The sequence below is a fragment of the Notamacropus eugenii genome, chromosome 4 (genome assembly GCF_028372415.1).
Source record: "Notamacropus eugenii isolate mMacEug1 chromosome 4, mMacEug1.pri_v2, whole genome shotgun sequence".
NCBI classification, from domain to species: Eukaryota; Metazoa; Chordata; class Mammalia; order Diprotodontia; family Macropodidae; genus Notamacropus; species Notamacropus eugenii.
The window spans coordinates 117,754,791-117,780,328 of NC_092875.1; the positions used below are offsets into that span (position 1 = coordinate 117,754,791).

The 25,538-nt window shown below is 38.0% G+C and overlaps 1 pseudogene; it reads left to right on the forward strand.

The window, feature by feature from the left end:
• The first annotated feature begins 4,249 nt into the window (after positions 1–4,249).
• On the forward strand, positions 4,250–6,233 carry LOC140500508 (aldehyde dehydrogenase 1A1 pseudogene; annotated as a pseudogene).
• Positions 6,234–25,538: the final 19,305 nt, after the last annotated feature.

The window sequence follows — 25,538 nt, forward strand, 5'->3', positions numbered from 1 at the left end:
AAATTACCAAAAATTTATTTTATGAAGGTAGAAAAATATGATACAATTCATCTTGAAGAAAAAAGTTCAAAATTATGAAAGGAACTAATAAAAAAATGTAAAGAGAGGAGGTTTAGCAGTTCCATATCTTAAACTATACTATAAGGTAGTAATTATCAAAACTGTCTGGTACTGGCTAAAAAATAGAAAGGTAGATCAATAGAAAAGAGTAGACAATCTACAGCAGCAAATGAATATGGTAACCCAGTGTTTGACAAGTGTAAAGACTTAAGTTTTGGGGATAAGAATTAATAATTTGATAAAAATGGTTGGGAAAACTGGAAGGAAACCTGGTGAAAATTGGACATACACCATTTACCACAATAAGGTCAAAATGGATACATGACCTACATATAAAGGGAAATACTAGAAGAAAATTTGAAGAACATGGATCATATCACCTATCAGATTTATGGATAGGTGAACAATTTATGGACAAGCAAAAGATAGAGAGTATTGTCAAATGTAAAATAGATAATATTGATTACATTAAATTGAAAAGAGTTTGTACAAATAAAACAAAAGTAGCCTAGATTATAAGGAAAGCATAAAACTGGGAGGAAATTTGTATAAATTTCCTCAGATAAAGGTCTCATTTCTCAAATATTTGAAGAACATTGTCAAATCTATAACACTGTGAGTCATTCCCCAATTGATAAATGGTCAAAGGATATGAAAAACAGTTTTCTGATGAAGAAATCAAAACAATTTGTAGTCATATAAACATGCTCCAAATCATTGCTAACTAGACAAATGCAAATTAAAACAACCTTGACGTGTAATTTTACACCTATCAGATTGGTTAAAATGCTAGAAGGGGAAAATGACAAATGTTGGAGGGGCTGTGTAAAAATTGGAACCTTAATTCACTGTTGGTTGATCCATGAGCTGATCCAAACATGTTGAAGAAAGATTTGGAATTATGCCCAAAGAATTATTAAACTGCCTGTACCCTTTGACATAGCAATACCACTATTAGGCCTGTTTCCCAAGAAGATTAGGGAAAATTGGAAAGAACCCACATGTTCTAAAATATTTATAGCAGTTCTCTTTGTGATGATAAAGAATTAGAAATTGTGAGAATGCCTATCAATTGGGAGATGGCTAAACAAATTGTGGTATATGTCCATGATGGAATAGTACTCTGCTATAAGATAAATGACAAGCTCAATGATTTTAGAAAGCAACCAAGTCATTCTATTATAAATACCCAAATTGACTGCAAAGATCTATGAAGGAAGACGCTGTTGGAATCCAAGAAAAGAACTGAATGGTACACATACACACATGTATATTTACACACAGATATCCACATATGTGCATATATACATCTTTGTATCCAAACACACATGCAGATTTATGTCTAATAGTAGCCATCTCTAAGTTGAGGGAGAGGGGAAAAAAAGAAAGTTACATGATAACTTTGTTGTACTTTAGAAAGAAATACAAAGTTATACATAATGGATCTGCAATTTCAGGCACAATCACCTGTTTTTCTACCCCACTTTGTTAAGGAAATGTTGGTTTTATTTCTTAAATTTGGAATAAAATAAATACATTTAATATTTACAAAACTTACAATTATTAGAAGTTGGCCTTTCTCAAAAGCAAAACAAAACAAAACTTTCAAATCAGCAGGACATACTTGGTTCAGTAAAGCAGTCATTTATTAAATAGCGACCTAAACTAGTTAATGCAGCTTTCAGAACATCCTAATTCACTCCTGAGGAGACAATTATGAACTGGGAGAGAGTGGCCCATGTCCCTGAGTGAGTCCTACATTACAACCTTAAAATAAGAAGATTTGTTATGCACTCAATATTTTTCTGCAATAAGAGAGGAGATAGAGTAAGAAAGGTAATGATAAGTTTACAAAAGGAACCCATTTATTTTCAGTATAATAAAATTCCTTCTGTCTTGGAAGAATTAAAGGGAAAGGAGAAGGGAGTGTTAAGAGAAATCTAGCTTGCAGCCCCTTAGCTTTTGCTCACCCCATCACCACTCAATCTGTTGTTTCTCAGAATTATATAAAACCATATATCCATTTGTACTCCTCAGCAGTAAGTATGGGGAAGAATCATCAAACCCCAGGGCCAAAAATGACTCTACAGATTATCTCTAGAGCATATCTCATCCAACCCCCTCAGTTTCCTTATCTGAAAAATCAGAGGGTTGTACAAGATCATCTGGGAGGTCCCTTCCAGCTCTGACATTTTATAATTCTATGAATAAACCCTGAGTGGGTGCAATTATCATGTCTTGTTCCTCAGAGGGTTTGGGGGGACTAAATAGTGTGCATAAACACATAAAAAGGAGGAATTAAAGATATATTCTTCATATATAAATATATATAGATAGATATATGTTAATATAAAATTTTAAATATATATGTCTTTGTCTTATTTCTTCCCATCATTCTCAAAATTCATCTGAGATAGAAGGAATCCAATTGTAGCAAAAATAAATGTCTCCATTATATGAACATTATATTTACAAATGTATTTATGTCCATAAAATAACATATATACCTATACACATACACACACACACACACACACACACACACGTTATGTGTCAAGGATGTCAGAGATAGAACTTAAAACCTTGTCTTCTGAGTCTGGCTCTTTATCCATTACATCACATTCACACATGTTGTTCTTTTCCCCTTATCCCATATATAAATTTACACACATATATACATATACTTATGTGCATATATGTATATAGACCCATATATACCCACATATACCCACATATACACTGTTAGAATATCATCAATTCATAGACACTGACAAATTGAACAAAAAAAGATCCCTTTTTACACTTCACCTTGTGTTATCTCATGTGTTTGTTTCTTGATACCTTTCAAAAATATGAACATACTTTGATGAAACTTGGTGAGGCAGCGCCTTCTGAATGTGTGTGTGTGTGAGAGAGAGATAGACACACAGACACACAGAGAGGAAGAGGAGAGAGAAGCCATTATGACATTGTGATTAAGGGTCCAAGAGGCAACCTCAGAAATACAAAAAGTGGTTTTCAAGTTCCTTCTCGGACACAACTTGCTCTGTGACCCTTGACATACTATTTAACCTCTTGGTACTCCCAATTAAGTCTCTAAGACTACAAGTTGCAGATCAGGTGTCATTCTGCTTAGTAAATGGAGCTTCCTCACTTTGGGAACTAGAAGTTCCCAATACTAATGAAAACCACAGGCTCAGTCCAAGGCATTTAGGGAAAGGAAAACATTTATGGATGTGTATATATATATATATATATACATATATATATATATATATACATATGTTTATGTATGTATGTCATATATATGCGTATATATGTTTAAGAGACAGAGAACAAGTCCAGCAGATTTTCTCTCTCTGTCTCTGTCTCTCTGCCTCTCTCTCTCTCTCTTTCTCTGTCTCTTTCTGTCTGTCTGTCTGTCTCTCTCTCAGTCTCTGTGTGCATGTGTCTGATTCTCAGTCTTTCTGTATATATGTGTGTGTATCTATATGTAGACTGATAGATTGTTACACACACATATCTACATGTGTATGGATAGAAATATACATGTGAATGTATGAAAATATGTTCTTCCACTCAAGTCCAATTCTGATGCCTCTTCATACTACATGGCATAGAGATGACTTTGGGTCATCAAAGCCTGGGCATGAGTACTGGCACATCCTACCAAACTGGGAAGGTTTCAGGGATGGAGTAGTAATGACTGATTTGTCTGCCATCTTAGGGCCAACTCAGTTAAGTCAAGAGAGGTTCATCACCTCTAATTGATTGTGGGAAGATGCGTTTTATCTGCCACAGTAAGTCACAAAGAGCACACACTAAGTCAGTGAGGTGTTAGATTCTGCACTGGTGAAAGCAACAGCACAGACGCTGATGAAATTACAGATCTGTAAGTATTGAAGAATTTAATATAATAATTGCTAAGCAATTCTCTAAAAAAGTTACTGAATTTTACAAACTCAGTAATGATAAAATGCATTATCAGTTCTCAATCCTACTGAATCTTTCTCTGTAGCTTCCACCAGTGTTTCTAGTCTCTCAGAGGCAACATATAGCAGCATGAAGAGTTAACATTCTATGTTTTCAGCCTCCAGGGGTCCTTAATGATGGAACTCAAGACCCAGCACCCCCCCAGGCTACACAGAAATACACTGCTTTATGCTTAAATTCCTGACCCTGGAGTACAAAACTGCAGAGCCTGTCAGCTACTTGACTTTCCTTGTGTCTCTAGGTCCAGCCCAGAAATGTCGTCTAAGAAACCGAGATCAGTGAATCCAGCAGAGGGGACCATACCTGCCCCAGTCACCAACTGCAAAATCCAGTACACTAAGATATTTATAAACAATGAATGGCATGATTCAGTGAGTGGCAAGAAATTCCCAGTCATTAACCCTGCTACTGAGGAAAAAATTTGTGATGTAGAAGAAGGAGATAAGGCAGATGTGGACAAGGCAGTGAAGGCAGCAAGGAAGGCTTTTCAGCTCGGATCCCCATGGAGGACAATGGATGCTTCAGAGAGAGGTCGGCTCCTGAACAAACTGGCTGATTTAATTGAAAGAGATCGCCTGCTCTTGGCAACAATAGAATCAATGAATGCTGGAAAAGTCTTCCCCACAGCCTACATGATGGATTTAGTCTCCTCTGTGAATGTTTTACACTATTATGCAAGCTGGGCTGATAAGGTGCAGGGTCGTACAATCCCAATTGATGGGAAGTTTTTCTCATATACAAGACATGAACCTGTTGGTATTTGTGGCCAAATCATTCCTTGGAATTTCCCTTTGATTATGCTTATGTGGAAAATTGCACCTGCCCTTTGCTGTGGAAACACCGTAATTGTTAAGCCAGCAGAACAGACTCCACTAACTGCTCTTTATGTAGCATCATTAATTAAAGAGGCAGGATTTCCACCAGGAGTAGTGAATATTGTGCCTGGTTATGGACCCACAGCTGGAGCAGCCATTTCTTCTCACATGGATGTAGATAAAGTAGCCTTCACAGGGTCCACAGAGGTTGGCCTGCTAATTAAGGAGGCTGCTGGGAAGAGCAACCTAAAGAGGGTTTCACTGGAGCTGGGAGGAAAGAGCCCTTGCATTGTATTTGCTGATGCTGACTTGGATAATGCTGTGGAATCCGCACACCTTGGGTTATTTTTCTACCAGGGCCAGTGCTGCACTGCTGCATCGAGGCTTTTTGTGGAAGAGTCCATTTACAATGAGTTTGTTCGGAGGAGTGTAGAGCGTGCCCAGAAATACACACTGGGGAATCCTCTGATCCCAGGAGTACAGCAAGGCCCTCAGATTGATAAAGAGCAGCATACCAAAATACTTGACCTCATTGAGAGTGGGAAGAAGGAAGGAGCCAAACTGGAATGTGGAGGAGGACGGTGGGGAGACAAAGGTTACTTCATTCAGCCCACAGTCTTCTCCAGTGTTACTGATGAGATGCGCATCGCCAAAGAAGAGATTTTCGGACCAGTGCAACAAATCATGAAGTTTAAGACTATCAATGAAGTAGTCAAGAGGGCCAACAACACCCACTATGGCTTATCAGCAGGCATTTTAGCAGAGACCTTGACAAAGTCTTGACAGTTTCTTCTGCCCTTCAAGCTGGAACAGTCTGGGTGAATTGCTATGGTGTGATTTCTCCTCAGACCCCTTTTGGTGGATTCAAGATGTCTGGAAATGGCAGAGAATTGGGAGAGTATGGTCTCCATGAATACACTGAAGTCAAGACTGTCACAATCAAGATTTCTGAGAAGAACTCCTAAAAATGCCACAGGAAATGGGGCTCCATATCTTCGAAGACTGAGCATCTCTAATCCTAAATCATGAAAGATATTACAGCTGCCATTTTCTCCTGACATTAATAGCATAAAACATTATACATAGAACATGCAGTATGCCTTCTTACTCTTGTGTAAGCATCGTCAAGATGTTTACAAGAGAGTCAAGATCTCTTAAGCATTAGAACAGTTTTTGTTGGTAAATGATTCTTGCAGAGTTTAAATCATTAAGGAGCAAATTTTTGGTGTTTTGACTTTTTCTTTCTATTAATGGTCAATTGAAATTTACTGCACATGTTAACTTCCTGACTAGACATGCTCTATTCACTGACTCTAAGTCTTCTTTGCCTTTGGAAACAGTGTGTCCAATAAAGCAATAACTGCACTGCTTTAAAAACAAATAAATAAATAAATGAATTCCTGACCCTGAAAGTAAGCAGTATGGTATAATGGAAATAGAACTGAAGACTTCAGTGAGACAATATATCTCTATAATCTACATCTGTGAGCCAAATATTACTTCAATGTATTAAAAATCCTGAAAGACATACCCATATGGAAAAATTTCTTGTCCATTATTTTGTCTTAAGACAGCAGTCTAGCCTGCAAATAAAAACTGAGCCTACTTGAATTTCCTTTAGAAGTCACCAAATGAATTAAAATGTAGCTATGCCTTTGAAAGACATGGAACATTCAGACAAACACAAAATGCCATGAGGTCAGTTAGAAACAGAGACCTCCTTTGGCTCGGTCAACAAGGTTGTCAGAATCTGGAAAGTAGTTTTATTTCTGCCACAGAACGCCTTCTGTGTGGGCGGCCACCTTTGACAAAGGCTTCCCACTGAACAGAATCTTAAGATTTCAAAGACTGAGAAGTGACAGGGAAGATGACGACCTCTTAAATAGCAATCAAAACCGTAGTTATGATCGCAGAGAATGACAGAATAATGTCCTATATTAAGAACCCAGATGTAATAACCTAAGGAGTCTTTCACATGTTATGTTTGAACTCTTGAAATCTGACCCAGTACTATTTGCTGGGGAAGGGGAGAGAATACAGATTAGGTCTATATCATCTATTTCATGATTAAAGTAATCTGAAAATTCCAAAATGTTTGAGATCCTTCTTTTTTTCTTTTGGTAGAAGGATTTACTCACAATGATTAAATCCAAGATCTTTGAAAGGTATTTGTGAGAGCAATACTTTAAGGATCTGTTATTATTATTATTATTATTATTATTATTATTATTTCCTGTGGCTGTTATTTCAGTCATATCCTACTCTTCATGACCCCATTCTAGGTTTTCTTGGAAAAGAAGTTGAAATGGCTTTGCCATTTCTTTCTCCAGTTCATTTTACGACTAAGGAAACTAAGGCAGACAGGGTTAAGTGACTTGCCCAGGGTCACAGAGCTAGTGTCTGAGGCTGGATTTAAACTCAGAATTCCTTGACTGTAGGTCCTCCACTCTATCCACCGAGCCACTTGGCTTTCTGTTGTTGGAGTCCTTTTTATGTTATGTAGTATTTTTAGCTTGTAGAGAAATCCTTTAATGATCTATCTTTTAATGATACACAGCAAGCACCCTAGTTCAGACCCTCATCATCTCTCACCTAGATTATTACAGTAACTTCTGAACTGATCTCTCTGCCTCTTCTTTCCCCTCTTTAATTCATAACATATTATTAATAAAATGACTTTCCTTAAACGTAATTCTGTGTATGATACTCTGCAGTACATTCCAGTGTTACAGTCTTTATCTCATTAGGTATCATTTCTTATTGTTTCTACCTTCATGACATCTCTTGTATACTCCCAGTCTTTCCTCTGACATTGCCAATACCCTGGTGTAAGCCCTCCTAACCTCATGCCTTAACTCTTACAGTAGTCTGTTTGTGGGTCTTCCTGTCCCATTCCAGGTGATTCTCTACTCAACTGTTAAAGTAATCTTCCAAAAATGCATATCTGCCCATGCCACCTTCTTATTCAATAAATTCCAGTGGTTCCCTGTCACCTCCAGGATCAAATACCAAATCTTCTGTTTGGCTTATAAAGCCTTTCACTGTTCTTCAAACACAACATTCAATCTCCCAACTCCCAGTCTTTACCCTGACTGTCCCCATGTCTGTAATGAATGACACCTTCCTTTTTCCTGAACTTTCTTCAAAATAGAGCTCAGCAAACACCTAATAGGAAAGTCTTTCCTTATGCAAGCAATTGCCAGAGCCCTCCCTGTCAAACTGTCTTGTGATGAACAACTTTGTATTTATTCTCTTTATATTTATTTCATGTATACTTACATATGCCTTTGTAATTTTCCTTGATGAAATGTAGGCTGCATGTGATTAAGAAATGTTTCATCCATTGTATTTGTATAATCAGTGCCAATCATATTACCTTGCTTATGATACTTAAGAAATATTTTTGATTGGTTAATTCAGGTGGCCCTCTTCTATGAAGTCTTCCTTTATTTCCTCAGTTGCTAAAGTTCTCTTTTGTCTAATATTACCTTGTATTCATTTATCCGTGCACTTCTATTATATCTTTCCTATAGAATATGAGCTCCTTGAGAGAAGGAACTGACTCATGAATGTGTGTGTGTGTGTGTGTGTGTGTGTGTGTGTGTGTTGAGATGAAGGAAAGTAAACTGAATTTCATGAATGCTGGAGATAGAAATCTAGTGAATATATCAACAGAGAGTACATAGAAAGATAAGTGGAGTCTAGGAGGTGATCCTATGCAGGAATCAAATGGGTTAAGAGGAGAATTAAACATTCTACTAATAGGAAATGTGAACATTAAGACATGAGGGAAATGAAATAAGAGACAAAGGACAAAGAGTAGAAAGGGACTACTATGAGAACATGAAAACAAGGGCATTTATGTCATCTCATCTAGCCCATTCATTTTATAAATTTACAAATTATTCAAATTATAAATTAGACATTGAGACTCTGAGAACTTAAGTGACTGACCCAAAGTCACAAAGATAGTCAGGTGCAGAACCAGGATTGAAACTCAAGTTCTTTGAATCCAAATTCAGCTCTCTTTTCATTGAATCACAAGGAAGTATGATGCTAAATTGTGAAAGCTCTTGCATAAGTAGTAAGTCATTTGAACTTTACTTGGAAGGCAATAGGCAAAGAGCTAAAGAGTTCTGAGTGGACAAAAGACATGACCAAAACTATGTTCAAACAAGATTAGACTGGCAGAAGACCTCTCTAAAGAGAGGAAGCCTAAGAAACTTGTGAAAAGGTAATTGCAGTACTAATAAAAGCCTGAATGAAGATGGGTGCCATGAAAAAAGACAGAAGGCAGTGGGTAATGTAGTGATATCACTATTGTAATAAAGTCAAAATCGACAGATCCTAGTAACTGAATAGAAATGAAAGGTCAAGACAAGGAAAGAGTAAAAGTAACAACACAGTTACAAAGATAGCAGTTGGCATGATTGGTATTGGAGCTGGCAGACATGGAGACATCAGAAGAAGGAGCAAATTTTAATGAAATGTAGTGAATTTGGTTTTGGAAATGCTGAGTTTAAGGTTCAGGGGAGGAATCCAGGTGTACAAGCCATGTAAATAGTTAAAGAGGTAAAACTGAAGTGCAGAAAAGCTTTAACTAGAAATGTAGATGTGAAAGTCATATTCATCAAGCTGGTAGTTCATTGCTGAGATAAAGTGAAGAAAGAGGACAAAAACAGATCTATGCCAGATCTAGGTCACCTCAAGGCCACATGTGGCCTTCTAGGTCCTCAAATACAGTCCTTTGACTAAATTCAAACTTTACAGAACAAATCCCATTAATGAAAGGATTTGTATTCTGTAGAACTTGTACTCAGTCAAAAGGTTGCATCCAAGGACAGAGAAGGCCACATATGACCTCAAGGCCACTGGTTCCACACCCATGACCTAAGACAAACCAAAGTGGGATACCCCACCCCCTTAAGGGAACACATAGATGTTAGCAAAGGAAACTAAGAAGTAGCTGTCAATGAGGTAGTTGGAGAACCAGGGAAGTATGATATCTCTCAAGTCAAGGGAGAAAAGATTATAAAGTAGAAAGGCAAAACATCCAAAGCAACAGAAGAAGAAGAAAAACAACTTTGGATTTGATGATCATGAAGTTACTGATGACAGAGGAAAAGAATTTTCTATCTTATGCATGATTATGAGAACAGTCCAATCGCTAAGTGCTAAGGAGAGAGCAGATATTAGAGAAAGGTCGTAGTGCCTTATAGGCAAATGGGAAGGAAGAAATTAAAAGTACATGAAAAAGAATGATGGATGGATCAAGACCTTGAAAAAGGCAGTAGGGAATGGGATCAAGGGTGCTGGTAGAAGGATGAGCTTGAATGAATCCTCTGTGACCTGAGGGAAAAGAGGACTGTGGTGCTATAAAAGTTTCAGGAAGACAGAGGGGTAGGAAGGGTCATATTTATTTTGAGAAACTTTATTAAAACTATGAATTTAGTAGTTCTGGTCTAACATAGCCAAGAAACAGCTTAGGCGCCAGAATGAGAGATCATATTCTCCCAAACTTCTTCAGGTTTTCTCTCCAAACTGGTTTTCCAATACGTTAGAAGAGACAAGCCAAAAACAAACTTGAATGACTGGAGTGAAGTATGGCTAATTGGAATGATTCTTTGGACATTCTGTAGAGAGAAACAAATTAGAAATACAAATAGAACTTTAGGGCTGAAAGTAATCAAAGAATCATAGATTTTTGAGCTGGAAAAGATCTCAGCAACCATATACTCCAATCCCTTCATTTTATAAATGAGCTTCTACAGACTTGAAGATTTGCAATACTTTAGGTCACAGAGCCATTTACTGACTGAACCAGGTGTCAGGACTAATATCCCAATGCTCTTTTCTATGATTCTTGAAAAGACAGTCTAAGCAAACCTCAGATGAACTATACCATATTTTGTAAACGCTAATTTAATCCTCTAATGCATTTAAAACCAAAAGGCAATTTTTCAAGAGCCTAAGTGTTTGGGGATTTTACTAAGGAAGCAATAATAGAAAGAAAGCTATGCCAAGTAGTGTCTCTTGGCCTGACACAGGCACCCAGCACATGCTCTTAGTGGACCAAGAAGAACCCACATTGAACATATTGAGCAAAAGATTTAATCATCATTTTCTTAATGGGAAATCCATCAATGCTGGAGAGCAATAGATCTTCATTTAAGCAGCCATCCTCATTGTTACTGAGGGACTATTGGACTTCTGTCAAGACAGCACTAGGAACTTGGAAGGGCATATGGTCCAAGACACTCATTTTATAAGTGAGGAAATTGAGGCCTAGAAAGGTTGCAACTTACTCAAGGTAATATAGGTAATAACAGTTTCATTTAACACTCTGATCCTCTAATTCTAAATTCAACATTCTTGAGAATCTTGCAATGCCGAAGCTATACCCACAGCAGCAGCTATGGATGTGCATGCATACTTCCAGAGAAAATTTGCAAAACATGAGCTCTCTTCCTCAAAGATAAAAGCAAGATATTTATTCAGATACCAGAAAACCAGTTCCACCATGGAAATAACAAAGTTTGTAACAATATTACCAATAAAGGGAGCACCACCATCCCCAAGCCTTCCTTCCCTCAGGCTTTCCCACAAACAAGCTCCCTTAGGCAAAATCACTCCCTCTCTGACTCCTGCTAGCTGCTCTGCTCTGCTCTGCCTGCTCTCTCTCTTAATTCTACCTCACTCTCTCTTCCTGATGCACCCTTCCTTCTCCACCCATTTGGCAAGCACCTCTAACCATCAGCTCCATGTGACTCAGGCTATGTGCCTAAAAAATTCTATAAAAGGACTAAGGGGAAAGGAAACATAGTGTAATATTAGGCAAGAATTCAAGGAACATGGTATCTAAAAGGATTAGGGCTCATTCACAGTCTATGTGTCCCTTTGTCTTTCTTGATGCAAAGATAACATCTATGATGTCTTAAGCCCTAAATTTTGAATGCTGATTCCATTAGCACCTCTGTTTTCAGTATTAGTTTGAACTGAGCGCACTACTATTTCTATTTCTATAGGGAAAACAACAGAGTACCCACGGGGAACACTGCCTCATTACTCAGTATTATTAACCCCAGGCATTTAGTATGCCTGCCACAGGGGACACTTAATTTAATGGTTCTAAACTTAAGCAGAAGCTGAAAATAGTTCTGGTCTACTTGACTTCCCAGACTTCCTCTACAGTGTCACAAAGACCTCTTCATCCTGGAAACTCATTCTTCCTCAGGATTTGCCATTTTGGACATACTCTCCATTTCTGCAGCTTCTCCCTCTGAGTGGCTAGTTCCTTCCAGAACTTTCATTCTCCAAAGGTTGCCGAGGTCAATATTCATTATTTCTTTAGGCTGTACTCCAGAGTCTTCAGATTTTCTCTATAACAACCCCTATTCCAGATTCCTTTTATGTGTCCTCCTCCCTTAAAACCCAAACTCCTTGAGAATGGGGACCCTCTTTATATTTATTATTTGCGTATATAATATATGCTTATATATTATACATTTATTATATATTTTTATTATCTACTTATTATATATATATATTAAATTTATAATCCCAGTATTTATCACAGCGCCTGACATTGTAATAGCTTAACAAATGCTCATTGACGTGTTGATTTTGCTTGAGATCTAAAGCAGAAGGCCATGGTCAAACGCTTAATTAATTGCAAGCAATCTACTTTTGGATTTTGCTACTTTCTATTTCTTTGGGACATATCATCCATGGATGAGTTCTCCTCATTTCTTCTTAAATTCCTGGTGAGTCTTACCTCTCCACAAGGCTCACTTTTTCCTTTTATCCTGCTAGGTTCTCAACTAACAATATCCAAATATGCAGAGGCACTAAATTTTCTGGTTCCAGAGAGGGAAAGTACCTATCCAGGAATGTGGCTGAAAAGATGGGAAGAGGAAAAGATAACCTGGTGTTAAAATTGTCAGAAAAATAGTTCAGGTGTTAAGCACATATGGACTTGGAAGTTCAGTTAAAAGAGGCAAACAGTCTAGGTGATGTATAACTTCATATTGTGTATTCCCTTAAAACCAAGAGATATGTGCATGCACGAACCCAAAACATACGTTCTGACTGTCTAATAAAATAATGAAAAGCTTTTGAATATGTTTTAGGAAAATCTCAGAATGTCTGTGTCTCTCAGAGGAAGTTTCTTAGTTGAATAATTCTTAAAAACAAAGAGATGAGACAATTGACACAGTAGTATCAATTATGATACCAGGATATCTGAGTTTCCTCTGTATAGCATATGCCCCTAGGATAGATCTAGATTCTACTATATACTTGTATGACTTGAAGCAAAATAATTAATTTCTTTGAACCTCAGTCTGCTCAACAATAAAATTAGGGGATTGTACTATATGACTTCTAAGGTACTTTCCAGTTCTAAATGTATGACACTATAAAGATCATAGAATAGGAGCAGTCATTTCATCCAACCCTTCCATTGTTGAAAATAAGGCCCACAGAAGGGAATGGCCAAGACCAAACAACTAGTAAATGTAAGAGGGGAGATTTGACACCAAGGTGTCTAGACTCCAACTCAAACACTCTTTCTACAATGTCCTATAGTCTCTTCCAATCAGATATCACTCCGCTATTTCAACTTAATCTCACGTTTTTGCCCTCCATGTTCCTGAACTTGATTTCTGACTTCCAAATATTTCTGTACTCTCATGCATCCACTTCTTTGCTTAGACTATTCCTTATGGTTGGGATGCCTCGTCTCATATCTATTTCATACACCTTTCTGGAGGATAAACTAGAACAGCTCCATTTGGGCAATGCTACTCCTTCCTCCCTTCTTCCTTTATTCCTTCCTTCCTTTCATCCTTCCTTTCTTCCTTCCTTCCTTCCTCCCTTTCTTCTTTCCTTCCTTCCTTCTTTCCATCCTTTGTCACTTCCTTCCTAACTTCCCTCCTTCCTCCCTTCCCTCCTTCTTCCCTTCATCCCTCCCCGTGGGGAATTATACATACACTTACATGTGGATGCTCTGACCAAAGGGATATCCAAAAGAATTCCTTAAATTGAGCTCCATTAAACTAGCTTTGATAAAGCCCATTCAGATTTAAATGGAGCTGCTTGACTATTTTAAGGAAAAGCAAATCACCTTAACTCTCACTTTTTGGCCAATAATAAGTTCCAGTCCAAACCTCTGTTGGTCATTGTTTAGGTTTTGATGACTGAGTAAGTGTAAATAACCATCACGTCTGTTCTGGTCAGAAATCCCCTACTACATTGATCTTTTTTTTTTTTTTGACTAGATAAAAGAGGGGATTTTTTTCTTATTTCTTATCTAGCCTTAATCATTGAATGGGTGTTGGCTCAGATAAACTGAGACCTGGAAAAGATCATAACTTAAAAAGGCCAAGGTTTCCCCCTGAATCCGAGGCCGTCTCTAGTCTTTCTGATCTGTTTTGTCACTGGATCCAGAAGGCTCTGGAGGAGGCAGTGAGTCTAGTGATTCCATATTCCTACCTCACTTAAATTCAATTTACTTGCAAGTCAAGATATCACCTTCCTGATGTCACTGGTCCTCTTCAAAAATAAAGGACAAGCAACAATGCTCCTTTTGAAGTCTTCTCTCATCCCCAATTGCTTCCCAGATATCCAGTGAACTTTGGGACTTAATTTTGCTTGGCACTTTTCTAGTGCTCACTGTGAGTCTATGAATTCTCTTTCTCTGTGACCTCCCAACCTCATGATAAAACTTGATTTTCTAGCAAGGAGGACTTGTTCTCTGAGTGTGGCATTTTTTTGAGCACCTAACACAGTGGTCTGCTCATAATAATGCCGAATTATCTTTGTGGAGTGAATCATCACCATATTTTCCAAGTTTAGTATGAGATTATGGAACACTTAAAACAGTCTAGTAGACTGGAAACTGCTCGAGAGTAGAGATTGATTTTTATTTTCTTTTTGTATAACCTGCTCCTAAGACAATGTCTTGCACAAAGCTGTTACTCAATAAGTGCTTCTTAAATTGAATTGAAAGGTAAGGGGATGGGACTGAATAATGATGGTGGTGGTGGTGGTGGTGGTGGTGGTAGTGGTGATGATAGCTGGTATTTAATAGCACTCTAAGGTTTGCAAGAAGCTTTACATGTGTTCTTTAATTTGATTACTCATAACATCAAAACAACTCTGGAGAGGGGTGTTAGGGGCACTGACCTCCACATCATCTGGGATGCCACACTGACGGACATCAGGTAAACTGAGTCCGGTGCTGGGAAGGGTGAACAAGATGGCCCTGGAAGGGATGGCCCCACCCCTGGTTTGTGTTTGTTACTATAGTTCCAGCTTGTGTTCATTACTATAGTTTCAGGTTTGTTTGTGTGTGTTACCATGGTTCACTGGGCTGGCTGGCAGAGACTATACAATCAGAATGCGTGCTTGAATAAATCGGAGTTGCTTCATGACCCGCTCTCTCGCCTCATTCTTTTATTCATGAGCTCCATAGGAGGATGAGCAGCCTGCTGGTCAGGCGTAAGACTTGTTCCTCTCGGTAAGCTATGCTGTCACCATAGCAGAGGGGTTTTTATTATGTTACTCATTTTACAGATAAGGATACTGAGGCTGAGAGAAGTTGAGACTCAAAGAAAAAAGTAGAGATACCCCAGAAACAAACTCCACTATTTTAAAAAAGCCAGTACAACAGTCACCTTCATTGGATCATATAGTGCCTTATTTGAACCTTGTACTTTTAATGGTATTTATACAAAAAAGCAAAACAATTGAACACTGTAGCTGTAGTAACCAAATTTGTCCCTGGAAGAGAGTTAAAAAAATATGTTCCCTCTATTCTTCAAAGAAGTAGGGGTGGGAGGGCTAGGAGTGTGGAATGTTGCTTATAATATGAAAATCAGTTGATATTTTGGTATTTTTCTTGACCTGCTCTATTGGGTTTTTTTTGGGGGGGGGGGGGATGTTATAAGGGATGGCCCACTGGGGAGGGGAGGAAGAAAGATATCTTCAAAAGTGAATATGATGTAGAAATGAAAGATAATCAAAATTTTAAAAAAGAATTTGTTGAATTGAATCTAGTTAAAAATTGTACCTGTTTCTACCCCTTCCCTACTTAAAGAAATAGAAGAACAATATATTGATTCCCTCACCGGTGTCTCTGTTTCACAGAAATTCTTTGCCCCCTATTCATCACCTCCCTCCTGAATTTGTGCATTTGTTCTACCCGGTGACTGGTGGGTGAGGTGTGGGTTGGAAATTCTTTGTTATGTGCACTGTTCTCTTGACAGAAGTACCAAAATTAGAATCTTGTCAAGTACATGTTTAAGCTATGCATCTATGACCCAGTGGATTCAGGACAAGCAGTTCCACCAACACAATGGGGTGAGAAAGGCACCAGGAGGTCATGTGTCCCCAAATGGCTCCCCACCCAGGTGTCACTAGCTCCTCCTTCACCTCTGTTTCACATAAAGGAAGTAGTTATCTTTGCTGAGAAACAAGCCAAACCTCTGTAATGAACAAGTGATTTCATAACTTCCCAGCTTCTCCAGCACATTGCCCCCTCTAATATCTCCACTTTCTCATAATCTTCAGTCTCAGTCCATCTACCAGCTGCTTCTTTGCTACTTAGAAATATATTCATGTCTTCCTCACCCTCCCTTGATCCTGTCAACCCTACTAGATCTTATCATGTATCTCTTTCTTTTTCATGGTTAAACTTAGAAAAGGTATCAACAATCTGAGCCTCCATTTCCGTCTCTCTCTCTCTCTCTCTCTCTCTCTCTCTCTCTCTCTCTCTCTCTCTCTCCCTCTCTCTCTCTCTCTCCCTCTCTCTCCCCCCCTTAGCTCTCTGCAGTATGACTTTCAACCTAACTCACCTGAAACTGATCTTTGTAAAGTTATAAGTAATCTAATTATCAGCTCTAATGATTTTTTGTCATTCCATTCATTTTTATTTCTCTGCAGCCTTTGCCTATTACTTTCCTCTCTACATTTTCATGACACCACATTCCTTCTTCTTCCCCTACCTGTCTAATCATGTCTCAGATTCTTTTGCTCCCACTATTAATGTTCCCCAACACTTTGCCCTGGTCCTTCTTTGCTTCCCCACTGTGCTATTGCCCTTGGTGATCTCATTAGCTCTCATGAATTCAATTATCATCTCTATGCAGATGATTTTTGCTGACCTCTAGTCCCACATCTCCAACTGCTTATTGGAATCTTTTATTTTTTTTTTACTTTGCATTACTTTTATTCAGTTACAAAGAGTGGTTAATTTACCAATGTAACAGTCTGCAGAAGTTAAATATAAAAGAATAACAACAGGATGACTAACTGTCTTAGGACCAATTCTGGATAAATGCTCTAAAAAAGATAAGGATGAGATGAAGAATAACAATGATAATTTATATAGCCCCTTAAGGTTTACATTAGCTCCCCAAATTCTACAGACATATCTTGGAGATATTACCACTTAGGTTCCAGACTACCACAATAAAGCAAATATTGCAATAAAGCAAGTCACATGAATTTTTTTGTTTCCCATAAAACATATACATATATATATATAATTTATGTTTATGTTACAGTCTATTACACGTGCACTAGTATTATTTCTTTTTTTAATTTCATTAATTTATTTAACTTTTAACATTGATTTTCACAAAATTTTGGGTTCCAAATTTTCTCCTCATTTGTCCCCTCCCCCCACCCCAAAACACTGAGCATTCTAATTGCCCCTATCACCAATCTGCCCTCTCTTCTATCATCCCTCCCTTCCCTTCTCCCCTTCTTCTCTTTTGTCCTGTAGGGCCAGATAACTTTCTATACCCCTTTACCTGTATTTCTTATTTCCTAGTAGAAAGAACAGTACTCAATAGTTGTTCCTAAAACTTTGAGTTCCAACTTCTCTTCATCCCTCCCTCCCCACCCATTCCCTTTGGAAGGTAAGCAATTCAATATAGGACATATCTGTGTAGTTTTGCAAATGGCTTCCATAATAGTTATGTTGTGTACGACTAACTATATTTCCCTCCATCCTATCCTGCCCCCTGTTGCTTCTATTCTCTCTTTTGATCCTGTCCCTCCCCAAGAGTGGTGACTTCAAATTGCTCCCTCCTCCCATTGCCCTCCCTTCCATTATTCCCCCCACCCTGCTTATCCCCTTCTCCCCCACTTTCCTGTATTGTATGATAGGTTTTCATACCAAAATGAGCATGCATTTTCTTCCTTCCTTTAGTGGAATGTGATAAGAGTAAACTTCATGTTTTTCTCTCTTTTTTTTCCCTCCCTTTTTCTCCCTTCTTTTTCCCTCCACTGAAAAGTCTTTTGCTTGCATCTTTTATGAGACATAATTTGCCCCACTCCATTTCTCCCTTTCTCCTCCCAATATATTTCTCTCTCACTTCTTAATTTCATTTTTTTTAAGATATGATCCCATCCTCTTCAATTCACTCTGTGCATTCTGTCTCTATGTGTGTGTGTGTGTGCATGTGCATGTGTGTGTGTGTAATCCCACCCAATACCCAGATACTGAAAAGTTTCAAGAGTTACAAATACTGTCTTTCCATGTAGGAATGCAAACAGTTCAACTTTAGTAAGTCTCTTATGACTTCTCTTTGCTATTCACCTTTTCATGCTTCTCTTCATTCCTGTCTTTGAAAGTCAAATTTTCTTTTCAGCTCTGGTCTTTTCATCAAGAATGCTTGAAAGTCCCCAATTTCATTGAAAGATCATTTTTTCCCCTGAAGTATTATACTCAGTTTTGCTGGGTAGGTGATTCTTGGTTATTCCTACTTCCTTTGACTTCTGGAATATCATATTCCACTCCCTTCAATCCCTTAATGGAGAAGCTGCTAGATCTTGTGTTATCCTGATTGTATTTCCACAATACTTGAATTGTTTCTTTCTAGCTACTTACAATATTTTCTCCTTGACCAGGGAACTCTGGAATTTGGCCACAATGTTCCTAGGAGTTTCTCTTTTTGGATCTCTTTCAGGCGGTGATCAGCGGATTCCTTGAATACTTATTTTGCCCTCTGGTTCTAGAATATCAGGGCAGTTTTCCTTGATAATTTCATGAAAGATGATGTCTAGGCTCTTTTTTTGATCCTGGCTTTCAGGTAGTCCCATAATTTTTAAATTGTCTCTCCTTGATCTATTTTCCAGGTCAGTTGTTTTTCCAATGAGATATTTCACATTATCTTCCATTTTTTCATTCTTTTGGTTTTGTTTTGTGATTTCTTGGTTTCTCATAAAGTCATTAGCCTCCATCTGTTCCATTCTAATTTTGAAAGAACTATTTTCTTCAGTGAGCTTTTGGACCTCCTTTTCCATTTGGTTAATTCTGCTTTTGAAAGCATTCTTCTCCTCATTGGCTTTTTGACCCTCTTTTGCCAATTGAGTTAGCCTATTTTTCAAGTTGTTATTTTCTTCAGCATTTTTTTGGGTCTCCTTTAGCAAGGTGTTGACCTGCTTTTCATGCTTTTCTTTAATCTCTCTCATTTTTCTTCCCAGTTTTTCCTCTACCTCTCTTACTTGATTTTCAAAATCCTTTTTGAGCTCTTCCATGGCCTGAGCCCATGGTATATTTATTTTGGATGTGTGGGATACAGAAGCCTTGACTTCTGTGTCTTTCCCTGATGGTAAGTATTGTTCTTCCTCATCAGAAAGGAAGGGAGGAATTATCTGTTCACCAAGAAAGTAACCTTCTATAGTCTTATTTTTTTTCCCTTTTCTGGACATTTTCCCAGCCAGTGACTTGACTTCTGAGTTTTCTTTCCACACCCACCACACCTCCAGATCTGCCCAGCCAGTGCTTGGGGTCTGAGATTCAAATGCTGCTTCCCAGCCTCAGGGCTTTGGGTGGGGGCAGGGCTGCTATTCAGTGTGAGATTAAATTCACATGCTCAGGTGGAGGCAGGGCCACCTCACTGGGTTCAGTTCCCTCAGGGGGTTTATGCAGAGATATTCAACAATGGATCTGAGCTCCTGCCTGTTTGGGAGCCCTTGTCTGCTGCCACCCCTGCTGCTGCCTCCCGAGGGGGCCTGAGTTATGGGGACACCCCACTCCCCTCTCGACCAGCCAAAGAGACCCTCCCACCAACCCTTGTCACCTGTGGGTGGAGGGACCTGAGTGGCTGCTGGAGATTCTGTCCCTGAATCCTGCTAGGATCTGCTCTTCTCAGTGCCACGGCCAAGGCAGAGCTGGGCTCGATGGACCTTTGGCAGCAGGTTTTCAGGTCTCTCTGGAACAGAAATCTTGTCTGCTCCATTGTTCTGTGGCTTCTGCTGCTCCAGAATTTGTTGGGAGTTCTTCTTTACAGAAATTTTATGGGCTGCTGGTTCGGAGCTAGCATATGCGTGTCTTTCTACTCCACCATCTTGGCTCCTCCCTGCTTATTGGAATCTTAGGATGCCCCATCAAAACCTAAAACTCAATATGTTCTAAACTGAACTCATCATTTCCCCCCCCCACAAAACCCTCCCCTCTGCTTAATTTTTTTGTACTGTAAAGGGTATCATCATCTTTCCAGTCACTCAGTTTCACAATCTAAAAATGACTCCCTCAAGGTAACAAAGGTATGTAGGGGCAAACAATGATTTGAACCCAGATGTAAGCAGGACTGGTGGTTATTACTGGCTATGGTACACTTGTTTGTACTATTTCTGTTAAGCTCCTCTTCCAATTGCATTTCCCACCCCTTCTCCATAACCATCAACCCTCCCACCCACCTCAAGTAGCCTATGCCTATAGTTCAACTATTTTTTCCCCTTCTACCCACTCATCCCCAAACAGTGATGGGGTATAATCATTTGTTAATCTTGAAACTATCCAATAAATTTTACTGTTGCTTTGCATGTAACTATGCTTTATAATCTGCAAAGCATTTGGCATATTTTTTCTCTTTTGACTCTCCCAACAACCATGTGAGGTAATTGTTGTTCATTATTTTTCAGTCCTGTTCAACTCTCTGTGACCCTATTTGGGGATTGCTTAGCAAAGATATTGAAGTGGCTTGCCATTTCCTTCTTCAGCTCATTTTACAGATGAGGAAATAAGGCAAACAAGGTTAAGTGACTTACCAAGGTCTTACAGCTAATAACTGTTTAAGACCAGATTTTAACTCAGGTTTTTCTGACTCCAGGCCTGATGATCTATCTGCTGTACCACCTAGCTGCCCCTTATGAGATAGGTACTAAGGTATTATTCTCCTCATTTTACAAATGAGTAAACGGATGTTTAGAGGGATTACTAAGCTAGTCAATGTCAGAAGTTGGACCCTGGTGTAACAGACATAGCTTGTACCTTAGACACCAAACCAAGGCACTAAGCTAGTTAATAGAGATTTAAAGATACACATTTCACAGTCCCTGCTCTCAAGAAGCTTGTATTCTAATGTTGGGGTGGTTCTAAAAGAGAAATAGGCAAAAATAACTGATACAAGGGATTCTGCAATTTAACATTCCTATGACTTTGTTTATGTACGTGCTACTTAAAGGACTGGACAAGATGACCTGTCATTCTAACATAATCTCATCTATTCTAACTAACAATCTTGGCAAGATTGAGTACTCTGACTCTGAGAGGAACAAGGTTCACTATTCTGGTTATCAGACATGTCTGATCACATGAAACTCAGTAACTGCAATATGCCTTCTGCCCTATTCTTCCAGCCTTGCACTGAGAAAAGCTGTTTAATTTGTTCCCAGTTACTCTCACTTCCTAAAGCGACCTTATCACCTTATTCGCCCAGTCATTTCAGCTTATTTTGTTCCACTCAGAGACTGGTGGGTAAGGCTGAAGATTCTTTTTGTGATCTTAACTCTTGACAGAAGAATCTAAATTGCAGTCTTGTCAAACATATGCTTAAAGAGTGTCTGTACAGCTTTGTTGTTTTAAGCTGAAAGGTAGAAAATATCTAATTTTGTCACACTAGTAAAAGTCAGGGATGCTTAGATAGAACAGATCCAAACCCCCCAAAATCTGGAGAGACACTTGGCAAAAAAAATCTCAAGGGTTAATCATTTAACTCTCTAAAAAATTTTTATACTGTTCTAATCCTTTATTTTGCTCTTTTTTGCCTTTCTTTGTATCTCCCAAGATTAGCAAAGTGCTTGCATATAACAAGTGCATTATGAATACTTTTTGACTAACAGAGTGACAGACATTTGCATCACCTTCATTTCCAAGTCCCTTTTCCCTCTCCTACTCAGCAGTCTGTCTTTTATTACAAAGTTTAAGAAAGATAAAAAAGCAAATCAGCAAAATCAGCAGACACATCAACTACCATCAGGCATTTATTAAATTATTGCCATATGCAACATTCAGAAAGATGAAAAAAAATTTCAGGTAAAACCCAAGTCCTGTTCTCCTAGAGCTTATGATCTTATCTGGGGGATGAGATTCAAATAGATAATTGTGAAGAACAAAAACATAAAACAGTTGCATTACAGAAATAGAAAACAAAGTATTACACAAAAAGACTCTAATGAACTGCTTTATAAACACTAAGTCAAAGACTTATGACCTATGTCTCCAAGGGTCCCATAACCTCTAGAAGTGGGAATAGCTAAAAAAATAAGAATAAAGGAAAAGTTAAATGAATTGCAGGAGGAAATAGATGACAAAACTATACTAATAGGGGACCTCAATTTGCCTCTATGAAAACTAGATAAATCAAAGCATAAAATATTTATTTAAAAAAAAAGAAACTAAAGAGATAAATAGAATTTTAGAGAAGGTAGATATGATAGACTAATGTGGGGAAAATTGAATGGAGGTTGTACCTGGAACCTTCACAAAACTCACCATATATTAGGGCATAAAAACCTATCAAATAAATGCAGAAAAGCAGAAATATGGAATGCATCCTTTTTAGACTCTAGTATAATAAAAATTATATTCAAAAATGCGCCATAGAAGCAGATAAAAAAATCACTGGAAATCAAATAATCTAACCCTAAAGAATGAGTGGGTCAGAGAAGAAATCATAGAAATAAAACAATTTCATTAAAGAGAATGACAATAATGAGATAGCATATCAAAATTTGAGATGCAGCCAAGGGGGAAATTTAATATTTCTAAATGCACGCATCAATAAAATAGAAAGAGTAGATCAATGAATTGGACATGCAATCAAAAAATTAGAAAAAAAATTAAAAATCTCTAAATAAACATGAATTTGAAAATCCTGAAAATCAAAGGAGAGGCTAATGAAATTTAAAGAAAGAAAAGAATTGAATTAATAAAAAAAACTAGGAGAAACATTTAGGAAAACATAATAAAATAGATAAATCATTGATTGGTTTGATTTTACAAAAGAAAACAGAAAATCAAATTACCAGTATGCAAATGAAAAAAGGTAAATAAATCCACCAATTAAGCAAAAATTAAATTGTACCTCATTATGTGCCACTAAATCTGACAATCTAAGTGAAGTGAATGACTATTTACAAATACATATACTGTTCATATTAACAGAAGAGAAAATAAAATATGCAAATAACTCTTCCACTGCAAAATAAATTGAGTGGATTTCTGGTTCTAGGAGCTAAGATAGTGGAGTAATTGGTAATTGTTATCTTCCTCTCCTTGTTGACCTTGTCTATACCCAGAGAATATCTCCTCAGGAAAAACCCTAGAGCAATGGGAGCAGCAGAAGGAGTAAACAGTCTCTTAGCATAGAAGGCTAGGAAAATCACCAAGGAGGGTCCCTCTAGCTGTAGCTGAAGGGGACCAATGCAGGACCAAAACTGTCCCAGACAGCCCCACCTCAGCAAACTGGGAAAAGATTTTGAGCTCCAGTGAGGTGAAGCCCACAACTGTCAACACCAGGACCCCAGATGTGCCTCAGCACCCCAGAAGAATCAGGAAGACACTAACACAGATGGAATCACCAACCTCTGAGCTTGCCTATGCTCTAGCTCAGCAGAGGAGAATTCTTGTGGCCAGATCAGCCCTCCTCTACACTTAACAAGCTAGCTTCAAGGCAACTATGGGGAAACCCAAAAAGACCTCACTTGGCCTCTGCTTTCCAATATGAACCAGCTCAGCACCAGGTAAGATGCAGCATTTTATCTTCTAGCTGAAAGAACCAGAGGCCACAACACACAAAGCCTCAAGTTTTAGGCAGAAGAACTATGGGACAGAGCTCCCTGTGCCACAGAAGCAGAGATCTACTTTAAAAAGCCAAGAAAAGGCTGATTATCATGAGTAAGAAGCAAAGCAAAAAAGAAAAGAACATAAAACCTTTCTATGGGGACAAGAACCAAAACACAAATACAAAAGAGGTCAGCATTGAGACTGTACTCCCATCTGAAACTTCAGAAGGGAATATGAACTGGTCTGAAGCACAAAGGGCCTTCTTGGAAGAGCTCAAGAAGGATTTTAAAAGCCAAATTAGAAATATAGAAGAAAAACTGACCAATGACTTTAAAAATATGAAAAAAGAGAAAACAGAAGAATTTAAAAGAACAATTAGACAAATGGAAAAGGAAGTACAAAACCAAACTGTAGAAAATAACTCCTTAAAAGGAACAATTAGACAGGTGGAAAAAGAGATGCACCAGTTAGAAAACAATTTGATAAAAATTAGAATCAGGCAAGTGGAAGCTAATGAATCTATGAGACATCAAGAATCAGTCAAACAGAATCTAAAGAATGAAAAGATAGAAGAAAATATAAAATATGTAACTGGAAAAACAACTAAACTGGAAAATATATCCAAGAGAGAAATATATAAGGATTATTGATTTACCAGAAAGCCATGATGAAAAAAGGAGCCTGGACAATATCATTCAAGAAATCATTGAGGAAAATTGCACAGAAGTCCTAGATCCAGAGGGCAAAATAGTCATTGAAAGAATCCACCATTCACCTCCTGAAAGGGATCCCACACTAAAAACACCAAGGAATATTGTTGCCAAATTCCAGAAATATCAAGTGAAGGAGAAAATATTACAGGTGGTCAGAAAGAAACAATTCAAATATTGAGGAGCTACAGTCAGGATCACACAGGACCTTGCACCTTCTACATTAAAAGATCCAAGGAATTGGAATATGATATTCCATAAGGCAAAGGATCTGGGACTATAACCAAGGATTAATTACCCAGCAAAGTTGAACATAATATTATAGGCAAGGAGATGGATATTCAATGAAATAAGGGATTTCCATACTTTCCTGATGAAAAGGCCAGAACTCAATAGAAAATGTGATCTTCAAAGGCAGTTCTTAAGAGAGGCATATAAAGGTAAACAGGGGGGGATAAAAAAAACTCGTTACTCAATATAGGCAAATGTTTGCATTCCAGTAAGGGAAGATGATACTTGTTAATCTTGAGATTGTATATTTATTATGATATATAGAAGGGATATACATAGATAGAGGGAGTGGTATAAAGTAAATGATACCATGATAAAAATGTGATTTAAGAGTGCAAAGGGATTGCAATGGGAGATGTGAAAAGGAGTCAGGAAAAGGTAAATTACATCACAAGAAGAGGCACAAAAATATATTACAGTAGAGGGAAAGAGGGGAGGGAGATGAGCATTATTTGAGAGGTACCCTCATACGGTTGGATTCAAAGAGGGAATAACAAACTCAGTTAAGCATAGAAATGCAACAAGCTCTATAAACAGTAGGAGGGGAAGGGGAAAAGGAAAGAGAGGGGTGGCTAAAAGGGAAGGAAA